At 44.5% G+C, this 19,671-nt stretch overlaps 6 non-coding genes across 6 annotated transcripts; 2 read left to right on the forward strand and 4 right to left on the reverse strand.

Moving 5' to 3' along the window:
* Nucleotides 1-16,665: 16,665 nt before the first annotated feature.
* Nucleotides 16,666-16,740, reverse strand: Trnas-cga (transfer RNA serine (anticodon CGA)). Its single transcript has one exon. It is a non-coding gene; the product is annotated as a tRNA-Ser (tRNA).
* A 525-nt stretch (nucleotides 16,741-17,265) lies between these two features.
* Trnas-cga (transfer RNA serine (anticodon CGA)) lies at nucleotides 17,266-17,340 on the reverse strand. The gene has a single exon. It is a non-coding gene; the product is annotated as a tRNA-Ser (tRNA).
* Nucleotides 17,341-18,165: 825 nt separating this feature from the next.
* Nucleotides 18,166-18,240, reverse strand: Trnas-cga (transfer RNA serine (anticodon CGA)). Its single transcript has one exon. It is a non-coding gene; the product is annotated as a tRNA-Ser (tRNA).
* A 225-nt stretch (nucleotides 18,241-18,465) lies between these two features.
* On the reverse strand, nucleotides 18,466-18,540 carry Trnas-cga (transfer RNA serine (anticodon CGA)). The gene has a single exon. It is a non-coding gene; the product is annotated as a tRNA-Ser (tRNA).
* Nucleotides 18,541-18,964: 424 nt separating this feature from the next.
* On the forward strand, nucleotides 18,965-19,039 carry Trnas-aga (transfer RNA serine (anticodon AGA)). The gene has a single exon. It is a non-coding gene; the product is annotated as a tRNA-Ser (tRNA).
* Nucleotides 19,040-19,264: 225 nt separating this feature from the next.
* Trnas-cga (transfer RNA serine (anticodon CGA)) lies at nucleotides 19,265-19,339 on the forward strand. The gene has a single exon. It is a non-coding gene; the product is annotated as a tRNA-Ser (tRNA).
* The last annotated feature ends 332 nt before the right edge of the window (nucleotides 19,340-19,671 follow it).

Below are 19,671 nucleotides of genomic sequence, written 5' to 3' on the forward strand. Positions count from 1 at the left end.
AAACTATACTGTAAGTCGAAGAGATCCTCCCTGTGACCCTGTGTTGTTATTTGAAACATTGTTTTTTTTCTGCTATACAACGTTTTGTACACTGCCATACATTTTGTTTTTTTCTGCCATGACTTTGAGGGCTGTGTCACGTTGTAAAGTGACATTAACAAGCTCTGGTCCACTGCTTCTCACAGGAAACTAGACATCGACCGGTATAAGTCACATTTTTGCTGCTGCTGCCATAACACACCACACACACTGGTTGATTTTAAATAAAAGACAGTTACAGCATAAGGAAACTGGAAGAGTTTAAGAGCATTGTGGAGAGTTTCCAAACTGCTGTCCTAAGGTGATTGACGACCTCTACATTTAAACTCATTTGTCACAGTGGCTCTGCATTCCATTTTGACTGATTCCTCATATTGTGGTCATGTACGCGATTACTGTTACACTGCCAGCCTTCCCCAGAATGTGTTGTCCCTCCACCAAAACTCTTTCTCCAACTCAAACTAGGGATGTCATTCAATCATTATGTGGTAACCAACAGCGTACCAGTGGACAGATGGGATGGAAAAGACACCGTCGATATACTGGAATAATAAGCATCACAGTTGATAGTGCGAATAATTTTAGCAACTTTACAGTAATTTCAGCACTGGCAAATGACGAGACAGCATGTTTCCGAATTTTAGTATCATAGCTAAACCATCCCTTCGCTACTTTGCATCACTGCGAATATACATACATGACTGTGCAGTATGTTCACTCATAGTAAATTCTCGATCACATACATCATTGAAGTATGCCAGACAGCAATCTACATATTTCTAGCACCTCGAGCATAGTGCATAATTTACGATCTATCTCTATGTGGATGTGAGTTACAGAGCATTCTCGCAGTCTTAGGATAAAATTATATACAGAAAGACCCCTTCGCAGTGTCTTTGACCAGGCCACCCTGCAGCGCTGTTACTGATTTAATCTGTAGCTGACCAGAAGTAGACTGCTACATTCCACATCTCATGAATAAATGGAGCTAGCCGAGTCCTCACCCATCCAAGTACACAAGATTTCTCCAGATACACCTTAGTCGAGAAGGTTACCACCCTTATCAGTGTATAGTAAAATATTTGAAAGCATCGTGACGTAATAGCAGATGGTTAAGAAGAACAACAAATGGCTGGTTTTTATGCATTTTGGAGTTCCATATGGATGGAGTTCAAAGCATTGTTACATAAATCGACCACACTATCGACTCTAAAGTATTGTTCTAGAGTCTAGGATCAGTACAATAAATGGTTCAAATGGCTCTGAGCACTATGGGACTTAACATCTGACGTCACCAGTCCTCTGGAACTTAGAACTATTTAAACCTAACTAACCTAAGGATATCACATACATCCATGCCCGAGGCCGGATTTGAACTTGCAACCATAGCGGTCGTGCAGTTCCAGACTGAAGCACCTAGAACTGCTTGGCCACAGCGGTCGGCTGGGATCAGTACCTGGATGGTATGGGTAAGAGAGAACATAAACACAGGCGCTCCTAAGACTACAACGATCTGCACTTATAACAGGATATAATGTTAGATCATTCCAGTTTCTGACCTATTAGACGTATGTAATGTAATTCTGTTAATATTCCAATGTAAGAAATATATTTACAACGCATGACATACATGCTTCTTGCCGTTTCTCTACCATAAAACATGGTAACAAACTGTAAAAGAAAAAACTACTCCCTTAAAATATTGATTCTGTGTGATATGTGCACAATATACAGGGTGTTTCAAAAATGAACAGTATATTTGAAACGGCAATACAAACTAAATAAGCAGCGATAGAAATACACCGTTTGTTGCAATATGCTTGGGACAACAGTACATTTTATTCAGGCAGACAAACTTTCGAAATTACAGTAGTTACAATTGTCAACAACAGATGGCGCTGCGGTCTGGGAAACTCTATAGTACGAGATTTACCACATATCCACCGTGCGTAGCAATAATATGGCTTAGTCTATGAATGAAATTACCCGAAACCTTTGACAACGTGTCTGGCGGAATGGCTTCACATGCAGATGAGATGTACTGCTTCAGCTATTCGATTGTTTCTGGATTCTGGCGGTACACCTGGTCTTTCAAGTGTCCCCACAGAAAGAAGTCACAGGGGTTCATGTCTGGCGAATAGGGAGGCCAATCCACACCGCCTCCTGTATGTTTCGGATAGCCCAAAGCAATCACACGATCATCGAAATATTCATTCAGGAAATTAAAGACGTCGGCCATGCGATGTGGCCGGGCACCATCTTGCATAAACCACGAGGTGTCCGCAGTGTCATCTAAGGCAGTTTGTATCGCCACAAATTCACGAAGAATGTCCAGATAGCGTGATGCAGTATTCGTTTCGGATCTGAAAAATGGGCCAATGATTCCTTTGGAAGAAATGGCGGCCCAGTCCAGTACTTTTTGAGGATGCAGGGAAGATGGGACTGCAACATGGGGCTTTTCGGTTCCCCATATGTGCCAGTTCTGTTATTGACGAAGCCGTCCAGGTAAAATTAAGCGTCGTCACTAAACCAAATGCTGCCCACATGCATATCGCCGTCATCAATCCTGTGCACTATATCGTTAGCGAATGTCTCTCGTGCAGCAATGGTAGCAGCACTGAGGGGTTGCCGCATTTGAATTTTGTATGGATAGAGGTGTAAACTCTGGCGCATGAGACAATATGTGGATGTTGGCGTCATTTGGACCACAGCTGCAACACGGCAAATGGAAACCCGAGGCCGCTGTTGGATCACCTGCTGCACTAGCTGCGCGTTGCCCTCTGTGGTTGCCGTACGCGGTCGCCCTACCTTTCCAGCACGTTCATCCGTCACGTTCCCAGTCCGTTGAAATTTTTCAAACAGATCCTTTATTGTATCGCTTTTCGGTCCTTTGGTTACATTCAACCTCCGTTGAAAACTTCGTCTTGTTGCAACAACTCTGTGTTCTAGGCGGTGGAATTCCAACACCAGAAAAATCCTCTGTTCTAAGGAATAAACCATGTTGTCCACAGCACACTTGCACGCTGTGAGCAGCACACGCTTACAGCAGAAAGACGACATACAGAATGGCGCACCCACAGATTGCGTTGTCTTCTATATCTTTCACATCACTTGCAGCGCCAACTGTTGTTGAAAATTGTAACTACTGTAATTTCGAAAGTTTGTTCACCTGAAAATGTACTGTTGTCCCAAGCATATTGCAACAAATAGTGTATTTCTATCGCTGCTCGTTTAGTTTTTATTGCCGTTTCAAGTATACCGGTCATTTTTGAAACACCCTGTAGCTTTCCAGAGATGTATACCGTCCACTGTTCACATCTGATTACGGTTCAGAAATTACACTATGCCTGTATCAGTACTATATAAAATGATCGTTAGTAACGGAGAATACCTCTTAGAAGGAGACAGATAAACGCATAGCAGTGATGTTTGAAATGTGGAATTAGACATCATGCAGCCACTAACTATGTAAACAGGAACCTGTCAATCAAATGTATACACTGGGATTGCAGTGCCTCATAAACACCTATCTCTAGCTTGGAATCATCTTAGTTACAAAACTGAAGTCTTGATTTTATACCCAAGATGCGACAGGGGAATGAAGTACATCACATAAATCTTCGTTTGTTTAGAGGAATGTGTCACAAATCATCACACATAAGGTGGAAGTCCTCTGATGGCCAAGAGGTTTACTGTTAACGATCGCAAGTAGACACTGCTCTAAGACCCACACAGAACACATAGTTGTATATGAGTCGAACGCACACTATGTCACACAGCTAATGCATGCTGACAGAACATTGGGAAAAATGGTCAAATGACCTGCAGCAACTTCCCCCTCTGTCTCTTTCTAGAATGCATCATCAGTCTACCATTAAATCGTACCTTGTTACAACTCCATCTCCACCGACCACTCCATCCACTAAATGTCATCCTTTAACACAGACACAAGTAAGTTCTCTGTTTTTTTCAGGAGAGCTCAGAGACAGCAGTCAACTGACGTGTATCACTATTACCTCAACAGACATACAGTAGAATGCTGCCTCAATGAAAAAGTGACGGTTCGCTTCGTTCCTGATGCTTCCATGTCAACGTCTTTTCATATTCCTCTTGCTGTTGCACACTCATTCCCATGTACAAGAATTCTTCTGCACCAACCAGAAGACACTTCAGTACATCCTCAATTTCTCCACATTTCAATGAATTTTCTCTCAATTTATAAGTATTTTCTGCAATTCTATCGATTTTTTATATCACTTCTACCCATGCAATCATGGCATGATGTTTCTTCCTGAGTTCTAAAATTGCTTGTAAACATAGTACAGTTGCCAACGCCTACTACAAATGCACTGATCACGAGGCGTAGTATAGCACTGTACTCGATTGCTTCCAGTAACCTCCACCCCACATATTCCACATTTTCAGTGCGTTTCCTCTTCTGTATGTCTGTGTATATGCATGTGTCGCAATGGTTAATATTCTGGCAAACCATGAGAAAATACATGTGTTCTTGTAATACCAAAGTCTGGAGATTGGTGTAGAAAACAAGCAAGCAAGCAGGGCGGAACCAGGAACAGTGACACCTTTGTGCTGAGGGGAAACTAGCGTGTCTGTCTACAACAGTTCAGAGAGTGACTTCGGTTCGCTGAGGGTGTTCTGGTCACACGTCAGAAGTGGATGACTTGTGACTGTCAGCTGAGACAAAATATCTAGTGCTGCAAGGAGTGTATATGGTGCTGCCTGTCTTCGCCGTATATGTAAGAGTGTGTGGCATTCGATAGCTATATGCCTGATGCAAAAGGGCGATTTTGTATGGCGCAGGATACGAATTGTATGTTCACTGCATCAGCACAGTGCACGGTGATATACTGCTGTGTTGGAGATCGATTTCACGCTCTAATATTCAAGCTTCCGTTTTCAGTGACAGAGCAGTGTAACTGAGCAAGTGTCTTTCTGTATTTCACATTATGTATGTCACTTTTGCAGGGTTTAACTGTCAGTACAATATGGCGATCGGTACAAAATACTTTTGCCACTGAAAGCCTCATCTGCAGAAAAAAAGGAAGACAGCGCTCCATCACGAACAGCAGCAGCAGGTTGGCGGGTATATTCAGTAAGAGCCAATCAGAAACCTCCATTCATTAACAAGACATTGATTGTGTTGGGACATAGGAGCCTCTACATAGTGGTGAGAATGTTTGCTGTTTCAGAGATGTTTTCTGAAAGCAGGACTTAATGACTTCCAGGAAGGGTAACACATAACATATAGGGTGCCATGTTAGCACCATCAGAAAGAATGCTCTCGTTGTTATTCTGATCTATACTCCTGGAAATGGAAAAAAGAACACATTGACACCGGTGTGTCAGACCCACCATACTTGCTCCGGACACTGCGAGAGGACTGTACAAGCAATGATCACACGCACGGCACAGCGGACACACCAGGAACCGTGGTGTCGGCCGTCGAATGGCGCTAGCTGCGCAGCATTTGTGCACCGCCGCCGTCAGTGTCAGCCAGTTTGCCGTGGCATACGGAGCTCCATCGCAGTCTTTAACACTGGTAGCATGCCGCGACATCGTGGACGTGAACCGTATGTGCAGTTGACGGACTTTGAGCAAGGGCGTATAGTGGGCATGCGGGAGGCCGGGTGGACGTACCGCCGAATTGCTCAACACGTGGGGCGTAAGGTCTCCACAGTACATCGATGTTGTCGCCAGTGGTCGGCGGAAGGTGCATGTGCCCGTCGACCTGGGACCGGACCGCAGCGATGCACGGATGCACGCCAAGACCGTAGGATCCTATGCAGTGCCGTAGGGGACCGCACCGCCACTTCCCAGCAAATTAGGGACACTGTTGCTCCTGGGGTATCGGCGAGGACCATTCGCAACCGTCTCCACGAAGCTGGGCTACGGTCCCGCACACCGTTAGGACGTCTTCTGCTCACGCCCCAACATCGTGCAGCCCGCCTCCAGTGATGTCGCGACAGGCGTGAATGGAGGGACGAATGGAGATGTGTAGTCTTCAGCGATGAGAGTCGCTTCTGCCTTGGTGCCAATGATGGTCGCATGCGTGTTTGGCGCCGTGCAGGTGAGCGCCACAATCAGGACTGCATACGACCGAGGCACACAGGGCCAACACCCAGCATCATGGTGTGGGGAGCGATCTCCTACACTGGCCGTACACCTCTGGTGATCGTCGAGGGGACACTGAATAGTGCACGGTACATCCAAACCATCATCGAACCCATCGTTCTACCATTCCTAGACTGGCAAGGGAACTTGCTGTTCCAACAGGACAATGCACGTCCGCATGTATCCCGTGCTACCCAACGTGCTCTAGAAGGTGTAAGGCAACTACCCTGGCCAGAAAGATCTCCGGATCTGTCCCCCATTGAGCATTTTTAGGACTGGATGAAGCATCGTTTCACGCGGTCTGCACGTCCAGCACGAACACTGGTCCAACTGAGGCGCCAGGTGGAAATGGCATGGCAAGCCGTTCCACAGGACTACATCCAGCATCTCTACGATCGTCTCCATGGGAGAATAGCAGCCTGTATTGCTGCGAAAGGTGGATATACACTGTACTAGTGCCGACATTGTGCATGCTCTGTTGCCTGTGTCTATGTGCCTGTGGTTCTGTCAGTGTGATCATGTGATTTATCTGACCCCAGGAATGTGTCAATAAACTTTCCCCTTGCTGGGACAATGAATTCACGGTGTTCTTATTTCAATTTCCAGGAGTGTATTTTCGTAAACAGCTCCTGTTTGGGGAAGAACATCCCTGCAGACAATCTGAGACATCACAAAAGCTCCTAAAAAAGTGACTGTTAACTATTTCTGGGGCACTTTACAATTTCTGAGAGATCGATTTGGCTCTTATTTACATATTCATGTGACATCAGTATAACATTGAGAACCTTTTAGATTCACCTGCATGAGTGAGCCGCTATGCAGATAATTCTCACTTGATGCTGAACTTGCAGGTAGACGTCGGTCACAGTAAACTCGTGCGCAGCCAGAGGCATCTCACATGTCCCATTAGGATCGGTAGGAACAACGCACCCTGTGCTATTCTGTGAAGCATTGGAACAGATTTCTATAGCACGACATGTGACAGCAGTATCCACATGTAGAGAGATATCGCACTAGCAACGGTAATCTTGCATGGGCCGCCCAGAGGGTGACTTGGCTCTTATTTACATTGACATGTGACATCAGTATAACACTCAAAGAAATCTAACTGTATACCCGGAAACAGACAGACTTTCACCTGCTGGCTGTAGGCAATAGCAGCCTGAGAGCAATGGCTCATGCTCCCTGCGCTCGTCTCTCCAGCAGAGGTTCGAAGTGGCATTGGCATGTACACACATTGGAGCCTCTGACGTGTTGTGGTTGACGATACTTCGAAAGCATTTTTTATGTGCAATGAGTGTTTGTGCACTACACTATTTTCGGATGTTTAAACGTTCTGAGCGTGTTGGCAGAGCATTATATATGCATTATTTCGGTGATTTACGAGTAGTTTGTAGATTTGTAGGCTATGTATTGCATTATTTGGACACTTTAGAATTAGTGAACCTGTCTGCAGAGCGTTTTAAATTCTTTATTTTAATAATTTACTAATTGTTTTCGTGTCTGCATATCAGTGTACTGTACTCTGTCGGTGATTTGCGAGTAGTTTACAGGCCTGTATGCTGTGTACTGCATTATTTCCGTAATTTAAGAGTTGTTTTCGTGTCTGCACATCATTGTACTGCATTATCTCGGTGATTTAAGGGTAGTTTGCGTGTCTGTATGCTGTGTACTGCATTATTTCGGTAATTTACGAGTTGTTTGCATGTCTGTACAGCAGTGTGCTGCATTGTTTTGGTAATTTATTAGTTGCTTGCGTGTCTGTACATCAGTGTACAGATTATTCAGATAATTTACATGTAGTTTACAGGTCTGTAGGCAGTGTGTTGTGACCCCAAACATGTCAGAACGAATGTTCTGTATCAGTCAGTGTAATAAATAAACTACGTGAAATCTATCGCTAGATTAATTGTTCCAAAGTAAATAAAGTACACTCCTTCCTCTCTCTCTCCAGCAGCCCAGATCAGGCTGAGTCCTTCCCAGACTGCCTATGGACAACGGTGCCTTCTGGTGGCAGTACTGTGTACTACATCAACTGGACTGCAGGCCGCATGGTGCACACACTAGATGGACCTACAGCAGCAAATTGTTTAAATAAAGACTTATGTCTATCCTATTCAGCAACCCAGCACAGAGTGAGTACTTTTCCACCAATTCCATGGAAGAGGTAGCTGTCGGATAACTAAGGTTAGTGAAGGTTGTGTAAGTGACCTTTTTTTCCATTTTCATAGGTCAGTGGAGGTAGCATTGTACTGCTGGAAGAGGTTAGGTTAGTGGAGGTAGCCCAACTGATCTATATTTCCCACCAAAATTTGAACTTCCCACCATGACATAAATCCGATGTTGCCATATATACCACCGCCATCTTGAATAAATTTGGCAACAATGCAGAGTGGGGTGACACGAATTATGGCCCACTACTTACGTGATCTACCCATCTAATCTAATAGAGAGCATCATGACTGATACAGGGATTAGTGATCACAAGGTCGTTGTAGCTAGGCTCAATACCGTTTCTTCCAAATCCACCAGAAAGAAACGCAAAATAATTTTATTTAAAAAAGCGGGTAAAGTGTCACTAGAAGCCTTCCTAAGAGACAATCTCCATTCCTTCTGAACTAATTATGCATATGTAGACGAGATGTGGCACAAATTCAGAGATGTAGTAGCAACAGCAATTGAGAGAGTCATACCTCACTGTTGCAGAGGCAACGGAAAAAGCATGCGAAGTTCAGAAGAACGCAATATCTGGAAGATTGGCTAAAATTTACAGACGCGCGAAATTTGGCACGGGACTTCAATGCGAGATGCCTTTAATAGGTCCCACAATGAAACATTGTCTCGAAATTTGGTGGAAAATCTGAAGAAATTCTGATCGTATGTAAAGTACACAAGTGGCAAGACGCAAGTCAATACCTTTACTGTGCAGTGCCGATGGTACTGTTACCGACGACTGTGCTGCTAAAGCCGAGTTATTGAACGCAGTTTTCCGAAATTCCTTCACCAGGGAAGACTAATGGAATATTCCAGAATTTGAAACATGAGTTTCTTACAAGAAGATACCTTAGGGATTGGGAAGCAACTCAAATCGCTTGATACGGGCAAGTCTTCAGGTCCATGCTGTATACCGATTAGGTTCCTTTCAGATTACGCTGATACTATAGCTCCCTACTTAGCAATCATATACAACCGCTCGCTCACCGATAGATCTGTACCTGCAGATCGGAAAATTGTGCAGGTCGCACCAGTGTTTAAGAAGAGTAGTAGGAGTAATCCATCGAACTACAGACCTATATCATTGACGTCAGTTTGCAGTAGGGTTTCGGAGCATATACTATATTCAAACATTATGAATAACCTCGAAGGAAACGATCTATTGATACGTAATCAGCATGGTTTCAGAAAACATAGTTCTTCTGCAACGCAGCTAGCTCTTTATTCGCACGAAGTAATGGCCGCTATCGACAGGGGATCTCAAGTTGATTCAGTATTTCTAGATTTTCGGAAAGCTTTTGACACTGTTCCTCACAAGCGACTTCTAATCAAGCTGCGGGCCTATGGGGTATCGTCTCAGTTGTGCGACTGGATTCGTGATTTCCTGTCAGGGAGTTCGTAGTTCGTAGTAATAGACGGCAAGTCATCGAGTAAATCTGAAGTGATATCAGGTGTTCCCAGGGAAGCGTCCTTGGACTTCTGCCGTTCCTGATCTATATAAATGACCTGGGTGACAATCTGAGCAGTTCTCTTAGGTTGTTCGCAGATGATGCTGTAATTTACCGTCTAGTAATGTCATCCGAAGACCAGTATCAGTTGCAAAGCGATTTAGAAAAAATTGCTGTTGGTGTGGCAGGTGGCAGTTGACGCTAAATAACGAAAAGTGTGAGGTGATCCACATGAGTTCCAAAAGAAATCCGTTGGAATTCGATTACTCAATAAATAGTACAATTCTCAAGGCTGTCAATTCAACTAAGTACCTGGATGTTAAAATTACGAACAACTTCAGTTGGAAAGACCACATAGATAATATTGTGGGGAAGGCAAGCCAAAGGTTGCGTTTCATTGGCAAGACACTTAGAAGATGCAACAAGTGCACTAAAGAGACAGCTAACACTACACTCGTTCGTCCTCTGTTAGAATATTGCTGCGCGCCCAGGTGGGGTTGACGGAGGACATTGAAAGGGTGCGAAAAAGGGCACCTTGATTTGTAATATCACGTAATAGGGGAGAGAGTGTGGCAGATATGATACGCGAGTTGGGATGGAAGTCATTAAACCAAAGACGTTTTTCGTCGCGGCGAGATCTATTTACGAAATTTCAGTCAATAACGTTCTTTTCCGAATGCGAAAATATTTTGTTGAGCCCAACCTACATAGGTAGGAATGATCATCAAAATAAAATAAGAGAAATCAGCCTCGAACAGAAAGGTTTAGGTGTTCGTTTTTCCCACACGCTGTTCGGGAGTGGAATGGTAGAGACATAGTATGATTGTGGTTCGATGAACCCTCTGCCAAGCACTTAAATGTGAATTGCAGAGTAATCATGTAGATGTAGAAGTAGATGCAGAATCTTCAGCATTCTTCTGTAGCACCACATTTCGAAAGCTTCTATTGTCTTCTTGTCTAAATTCAGTGGAAAATTCTGTATTGCCCGATAGTGAAATGTGCAACCGCCGACACATTGTTTTGTTTACTTGTCAGCACAGATGCAGCATTCAGCACGTTGGAAGCTTCCTTTTTACACATTCTGATTCGCAAGCACTGGTTTCTTTTCCTATTGGTTCACAGTGGGTTGCACAGTCCATGGAGCATCAGCAATCACTTCTATTGCTGAAAAGTTACGTTTGCAAACGTTAGCCACGCTCTCAGGAATGTATTCCTGAACCCTTGGTGTGCGAAGATACTTCATGCACTGCAACAGTTTATCTCTTCTGAACGATGTGATTCTGCTTCACACACATAATCAACAGGCCAGAGTGCTATCTTAACCTCTTTGCAGCAGCAAGTGTTAAGTCTTCTACATAGAGGTCATTGCAAAACAATTTGCACTAAGCATCTGGCGTACCAACATCATATGTGGTTCAGGTTAGATAAGGGATAAGTGTGACAAAACAATGCCAGGCTTGCACAGAGAATGAGGCTGCCCTGCTTTAGGAATTTTTCTCCTGGCCACATTCTGGCCCCTTTTGGCACAACATTGCTTGATTATCGTTGATGCCAGCGGCTAATACACTTTTGTTATCCCAATGCATTTGACGAATGTCGCCAGCACTATCAAGGCTCTCGCTTCTGTATTTTGTCTCGAAGCCTTGCCACAGACAACTGTTTCCGACTATAGACCTCCCTTTCCTTCTAAGAAATTTGCTCAATATTGCAAACACAATGCAATACAGAATGTCAGAACAGCTCCATTCTCGTCACAGTCTGACAGTGAGTGCTAAGCTATCATTCGAACCTTCAAGGTGCAGATGTTACAACTTCAACCACCACATTCACGTGCTGATGCCTTACTGATGTTTCTGAGTTCATATCGTACTTTGCCTGTTCCTGACATTTCACCAGCAGAACATCTGCTTGGGAGACGCCATCTGACTTTGCTTCATCCTTACTGCTATGCTCCAACTTCAGAACTCACCAGAAGTTTCACTCAAACGTCAGACTTCAGTATCGAGTGTACAACAGGCCACTTTAATGGGAATCTGGTGTTGTTCTCTATCAGCCGGCAGAACACAGTATACTATGTGCGACAGTGCAGGAACGAGTCAGCGCCACCAAAATCAACTTCAGCTCTATGAATTCTGTGATCCTGCCGTAGACCAACTGTTTCAGATTCCTTCACCACACGATGTCTGGCTGCCGTGATGCCGCCTCATCTGTCCTCTGCAACACAGCCTCCTATGCAGGTTACCGAGCGGGTGCCTCTACCAACAGCCATCTCACCGATGGTATCTCCACCTGCGCATCGCTGACACCATTGCCGTCAACGCTGCCTCTCCCATGCATATCGACACTGGCACCGTTAGTTACTCGCCAGCCCCTCTGCAGCACCACTATGCTGCTACTTGTGCCGTCCGATGGGTCCTGTGTCTGGTTTTCTGGGACAGTTTCTATTGCACTCACAAAATGCAGTGTCAGGACATGGGTTAGTCTGTTCCTGCCCTAGCCAAAGCAACCAGCCTCATCATTATCTACACAAGAGCCCTCCACCTGGTACCTTCCAAGCTGGGTATGGATGTGTGAGGAAATGCTTCATATCCATTTGGCCACACTTTCAAATACATGCACCACCTAATACCCCACCGCATTTCCTACAGTTGGCACCGCAGCATAAGGGCACTGCTACTAACAACTACACCGCTGCCAATGAGATGCAAGCATTCCCTATATGGAGTGCCAATGGTGGATGTACTTACATTCGAAAATTCGTACACTGATCCCATTTTGTGTTTTTGCCAGTTGAATATCATTTACAGACTTTCATAGTGACCAGGGCATGACAACTTCTAAACAGACTTTATATTGAATAGTGGCACAATTATAAATTTTTTGTAGCTATGTATATTTCTACATTCAAATATACTGTTAGCAACTGATGCTGCTGCCTCAGCAACAAAGTTATTATTTGTTTTTAGTATTTGATACTAGATGTAGTGCTACAGAAGAATGTTGAAGATTAGATGGGTGGATCACATAACTAATGATGAAGTATTGAATAGAATTGGGGAGAAGAGGAGTATGTGGCAGAACTTGAGAAAAAGAAGGGATCGGTTGGTAGGACGTGTTCTGAGGCATCAAGGAATCACAAATTTAGCATTGGAGGGCAGCTTGGAGGGTAAAAATCGTAGAGGGAGACCAAGAGATGAATACACTAAGCAGATTCAGAAGGATGCGGGTTGCAGTAAGCACTGGGAGATGAAGAAGCTTGCAGAGGATAGGGTAGCATGGAGAGCTGCATCAATCCAGTCTCAGGACTGAAGACCACAACAACAACAACAACAACTAGATGTAGACTAAATTAATGTCTGATTTTTCTGTTCATAAATGGCATCTGTTCCTCGCTCATGTATCCGCTCAAGAACCACACAGCGTGCAAGGAAGACATAACGATCTAATGCACTTAATGAATGATGAGGCTATACATTTGCTAAGCAGTGACTGACCAACTAAACAGTCAACAAATTATTTAGTTGTTACCAAAGCAACTTTCTGTAACTTATTTGCATTCCATAATCAACAATGAGCTTATTTTGCCACTTTATTTTTGATTCTTCATTGTTGATACGTTAATTATTAACGGTCCACATAAACAAAAAATCCTTAAGTCTTCTCAAAGCAGCCAACAAATGCTCACAGTAAAACAAAACAAAAAACGTAAAAAAGGAATCCCAGATTAATCAGATTTCTTTGGGTCAGTCCCATAGTGCAGGTATTCAAACAAAATGCCCTTTTGTTCTCGACACCTTTCCAGTCTAGAACGAATGATAGTTGTAGCACATAGTACATCATATGAACCATCAAGTGTAGAAAAGGTGTGCCTGTTTTCATATTGTTTTGTATATACCATATTTTACCGCAGAAATAGAAGTCGAAGACAGACAGATCAGGTGATCTAGCAGACCATTCAACATCCATATGTCTGTCTTCTGTTTTTCTGGGAAAAAGGTCCCATACAGCTTGGTGTGCAGATACAGTGCAGTGGCCGAGCGCACTACCCTCTACCATCTGCATTATTTGCCTCATTCTTACATCAATATCGTTGAACAGAGTGGACAGAGTTCATTCTGAAAGAAATTCATGTACATTCTCCCATTCAATCCATTGTAAGAAAAAAAAGGGGGGAGGCAATGCCACATTTACCTATAATTCCACCGCAGTAATTGATGGTCTGTTGGACCATTAGTGTTGATAATCTGCTTCACACAACCATTGGGGGTTCACTGAAGCTCAGAATTGTTTGGCAGTACAGTTTGACACACATTTGCTGAAAAATGTAAGCTCGTCTATGAACTTAGTTTCTAAGAAACTCAAAAGGTTGGCTTAATGCCCACTTACAAAAAATAAAGAGATTGGCCTTGTCTTCCTTTGAATGCCTTTGGTGCATGTGCTGGTATTAGGGTGCATATTTAAGTCTTTCAAAACGTGATGCACCATGCATCGTGAGATCTATGACACCCTAGCGAGAAGCTTTGTACTGTTGCGTGGATTACTATGTACCACACCCAATGCAATGTATTGTTTCAATTTTGCACAGCCCTACTTCGCTGGCGTTTCACCAGGCGCAAGTACCTTGAGTCTCTAACTCGTTGCACTACAGCCTAAAATGTGTCTGCACAAGGATGACTTCCAGATATCTTTCAGCGAGCACCTGAGCTGCCTCCCCGGCAACCTCATTAGGTGTGCCTAAACACATAAAATTCATAGTGGAATGCACTATAGTAACAACAAGTAAGCAGGATGCTTGTACAAGAAAACATTATTAGCATTAACTCATTATCAAAATCAAGTCTGTTATTTCTGAAGGCGTGTATATTATATTCTGCAGTGTGGCATGGTGGAAAGAAAACTTACATGTGTCCACTATGTAAATCACTCTTCCGTTTTAATAAGCGAACTTAAGTAAATTTGGGTGCCTGAAATTTAATAGACAAACCGTCTAGATGGTTGCAGCAGCATGGAGGGCGAACTCGCATCCAAGTTACAGATGTCGATTCAAGAAAGTTTTTAACCAGTTGCCTGCTGAAACATTCCATATTTAAAACTCCAATAATTCTGATTACAGTTGCCACCAAAACATTGTCATTAATATGACGAAGTTAAATGAAACTCATGGTGATTTGACAACACTCGTTTTATTATTATTTAAACACAAGCCAGATGCTCACTCTTCCTCTGCGGACATTCATGCACGTAACATTTTAGGAATAGAGTTTTCCTTTGTTGGCAGATACTTTACTGTTGGTTTTAATTTAAGAGACGTTTCCTGACTCTCTGATTACCTTCAGTTATAAGAATTAATTGTTATTCCCTATCGTGCATAATGGGCACACTCACGATCTTTTCTTTATGAAGACTCAGGCGTGACTTAGAAATGATATTATGGGTTCAAACTATTTCTTTTCTATGCACGACCACACTACGTGCGAGCAGCCAGGTCGTGCCCCACAATGTTGCTCAAACTTGCCTCCTCACTTCCTTGACAAACCATAGGTAAAACCTATGCGAAGATAATTCACTGGAACAAGGATGTGTAAGGGCAGCTTCGGTCTGTCCATGACAGGGTTGGTATCTGTACCGTTACATCCCCTCAATACATTTTTCCAAAATCAATGAAAAAGGATTCTTGGAAACAAAAAGAAAAGTCTCCCAGTTTAATGAAGGGAAGAAAAACAAGCAAAGTTGAACCCAAAATGTAATGGAAATATCTCTGCAATAGAAATCTACTTGGGGATTGCAATGGCTTCCTCATTAGTATTAACGATCATCTGAATGTCAGTATTTTATAAGCACACACTTCACTTTAATCCATCTCTACCAGACTATAATTCTTACCAAGTTTGTTTATACACAACATTAACTGTTTAAGAAAAATCGTGATATATTAGAATCTTATTTAGTTTTAGATCATTTCTATTTCTCTTGGAATATTATTTCCCAAAGTGAAATATGTCTATAACAGAATTAAAATACAGACATCAACTAATGTAGCAAAGCTTACAAATCGTTCACAGTAATGGTAAAGTAGGTATATTTGAGTATGACAAGGTATTAGTCAGTCTCTTTCCAATCAACCTTATTTAGTCGAACAAGTTGAAAATTAAGTACACATCAAAGACAGAATTGGACAATATGAAAATTTTGGGAAAAGTTAGTGTTGCAGGAAGGAAATAACGAAAGAAACACCAAATGATTTCGTGCATTTAAGAGCAAATCTTTTCACTGGAAACTTTACTCACAGTGTGACACTATTGGGTAGTACTGGCGTCACGCACATTCAGCACATAGTCATTGTGATGCTCTGCTGACTTGCTCACCCCACATGCCGCTACTGGTACGGTGCTGTGTTGCAGAGCACGACTAATCAGCCTCTGGTTGGCTGTACCACATCAGCAGTGCTCGGCTGATGAGGTTCGTCCACCTCCTGAATCCCCAGACGCTCCCAAAATGATCCTTGCCATGCAGCATTCAGCTGTCTCCACTGCAATGGCCGAATGCTGCACTCTCTCGCCTGTGGCTCGCAACATTGTGGGTATGCATGCCATGCCCTCAGTGTTTATGGCACGGCACGTCTTACTACTTAATTTAAAAGGGAAAGAAGTTAGGACTGCAATGGGACAAGTGCTAATCTTAGAAATGTGCAGGAGGGTAGAAATCTAGCCACACGATAATTTATTTAAGCACAAACTATACACAAACAAAAACTACCAATAAACTGGAATGAGATTTTCACTCTGCAGCGGAGTGTGCGCTGATATGAAACTTCCTGGCAGATTAAAACTGTGTGCCCGACCGAGACTCGAACTCGGGACCTTTGCCTTTCGCGGGCAAGTGCTCTACCAACTGAGCTACCGAAGCACGACTCACGTCCGGTACTCACAGCTTTACTTCTGCCAGTATCCGCCTCCTACCTTCCAAACTTTACAGAAGCTCTTCTGCGAAACTTGCAGAACTAGCACTCCTGAAAGAAAGGATATTGCGGAGACATGGCTTAGCCACAGCCTGGGGGATGTTTCCAGAATGAGATTTTCACTCTGCAGCGGAGTGTGCGCTGATATGAAACTTCCTGGCAGATTAAAACTGTGTGCCCGACCGAGACTCGAACTCGGGACCTTTGCCTTTCGCGGGCAAGTGCTCCACCAACTGAGCTACCGAAGCACGACTCACGTCCGGTACTCACAGCTTTACTTCTGCCAGTATCCGCCTCCTACCTTCCAAACTTTACAGAAGCTCTTCTGCGAAACTTGCAGAACTAGCACTCCTGAAAGAAAGGATATTGCGGAGACATGGCTTAGCCACAGCCTGGGGGATGTTTCCAGAATGAGATTTTCACTCTGCAGCGGAGTGTGCGCTGATATGAAACTTCCTGGCAGATTAAAACTGTGTGCCCGACCGAGACTCGAACTCGGGACCTTTGCCTTTCGCGGGCAAGTGCTCTACCAACTGAGCTACCGAAGCACGACTCACGTCCGGTACTCACAGCTTTACTTCTGCCAGTATCCGCCTCCTACCTTCCAAACTTTACAGAAGCTCTTCTGCGAAACTTGCAGAACTAGCACTCCTGAAAGAAAGGATATTGCGGAGACAAGGCTTAGCCACAGCCTGGGGGATATTTCCAGAATGAGATTTTCACTCTGCAGCGGAGTGTGCGCTGATATGAAACTTCCTGGCAGATTAAAACTGTGTGCCCGACCGAGACTCGAACTCGGGACCTTTGCCTTTCGCGGGCAAGTGCTCTACCAAATGAGCTACCGAAGCACGACTCACGTCCGGTACTCACAGCTTTACTTCTGCCAGTATCCGCCTCCTACCTTCCAAACTTTACAGAAGCTCTTCTGCGAAACTTGCAGAACTAGCACTCCTGAAAGAAAGGATATTGCGGAGACATGGCTTAGCCACAGCCTGGGGGATGTTTCCAGAATGAGATTTTCACTCTGCAGCGGAGTGTGCGCTGATATGAAACTTCCTGGCAGATTAAAACTGTGTGCCCGACCGAGACTCGAACTCGGGACGTTTGCCTTTCGCGGGCAAGTGCTCTACCAACTGAGCTACCGAAGCACGACTCACGTCCGGTACTCACAGCTTTACTTCTGCCAGTATCCGCCTCCTACCTTCCAAACTTTACAGAAGCTCTTCTGCGAAACTTGCAGAACTAGCACTCCTGAAAGAAAGGATATTGCGGAGACATGGCTTAGCCACAGCCTGGGGGATGTTTCCAGAATGAGATTTTCACTCTGCAGCGGAGTGTGCGCTGATATGAAACTTCCTGGCAGATTAAAACTGTGTGCCCGACCGAGACTCGAACTCGGGACCTTTGCCTTTCGCGGGCAAGTGCTCTACCAACTGAGCTACCGAAGCACGACTCACGTCCGGTACTCACAGCTTTACTTCTGCCAGTATCCGCCTCCTACCTTCCAAACTTTACAGAAGCTCTTCTGCGAAACTTGCAGAACTAGCACTCCTGAAAGAAAGGATATTGCGGAGACATGGCTTAGCCACAGCCTGGGGGATGTTTCCAGAATGAGATTTTCACTCTGCAGCGGAGTGTGCGCTGATATGAAACTTCCTGGCAGATTAAAACTGTGTGCCCGACCGAGACTCGAACTCGGGACCTTTGCCTTTCGCGGGCAAGTGCTCTACCAACTGAGCTACCGAAGCACGACTCACGTCCGGTACTCACAGCTTTACTTCTGCCAGTATCCGCCTCCTACCTTCCAAACTTTACAGAAGCTCTTCTGCGAAACTTGCAGAACTAGCACTCCTGAAAGAAAGGATATTGCGGAGACATGGCTTAGCCACAGCCTGGGGGATGTTTCCAGAATGAGATTTTCACTCTGCAGCGGAGTGTGTGCTGATATGAAACTTCCTGGCAGATTAAAACTGTGTGCCCGACCGAGACTCGAACTCGGGACCTTTGCCTTTCGTGGGCAAGTGCTCTACCAACTGAGCTACCGAAGCACGACTCACGTCCGGTATTCACAGCTTTACTTCTGCCAGTATCCGCCTCCTACCTTCCTGTAAAGTTTGGAAGGTAGGAGGCGGATACTGGCAGAAGTAAAGCTGTGAGTTCCGGACGTGAGTCGTGCTTCGGTAGCTCAGTTGGTAGAGCACTTGCCCGAGAAAGGCAAAGGTCCCGAGTTCGAGTCTCGGTCGGGCACACATTTTTAATCTGCCAGGAAGTTTCATATCAGCGCACACTCCGCTGCAGAGTGAAAATCTCATTCTGGAAACATCCCCCAGGCTGTGGCTAAGCCATGTCTCCGCAATATCCTTTCTTTCAGGAGTGCTAGTTCTGCAAGTTTCGCAGAAGAGCTTCTGTAAAGTTTGGAAGGTAGGAGGCGGATACTGGCAGAAGTAAAGCTGTGAGTACCGGACGTGAGTCGTGCTTCGGTAGCTCAGTTGGTAGAGCACTTGCCCGCGAAAGGCAAAGGTCCCGAGTTCGAGTCTCGGTCGGGCACACAGTTTTAATCTGCCAGGAAGTTTCATATCAGCGCACACTCCGCTGCAGAGTGAAAATCTCATTCTGGAAACATCCCCCAGGCTGTGGCTAAGCCATGTCTCCGCAATATCCTTTCTTTCAGGAGTGCTAGTTCTGCAAGTTTCGCAGAAGAGCTTCTATAAAGTTTGGAAGGTAGGAGGCGGATACTGGCAGAAGTAAAGCTGTGAGTACCGGACGTGAGTCGTGCTTCGGTAGCTCAGTTGGTAGAGCACTTGCCCGCGAAAGGCAAACGTCCCGAGTTCGAGTCTCGGTCGGGCACACAGTTTTAATCTGCCAGGAAGTTTCATATCA

This window comes from Schistocerca gregaria, chromosome 4, assembly GCF_023897955.1.
Source record: "Schistocerca gregaria isolate iqSchGreg1 chromosome 4, iqSchGreg1.2, whole genome shotgun sequence".
NCBI classification, from domain to species: domain Eukaryota; kingdom Metazoa; phylum Arthropoda; class Insecta; order Orthoptera; family Acrididae; genus Schistocerca; species Schistocerca gregaria.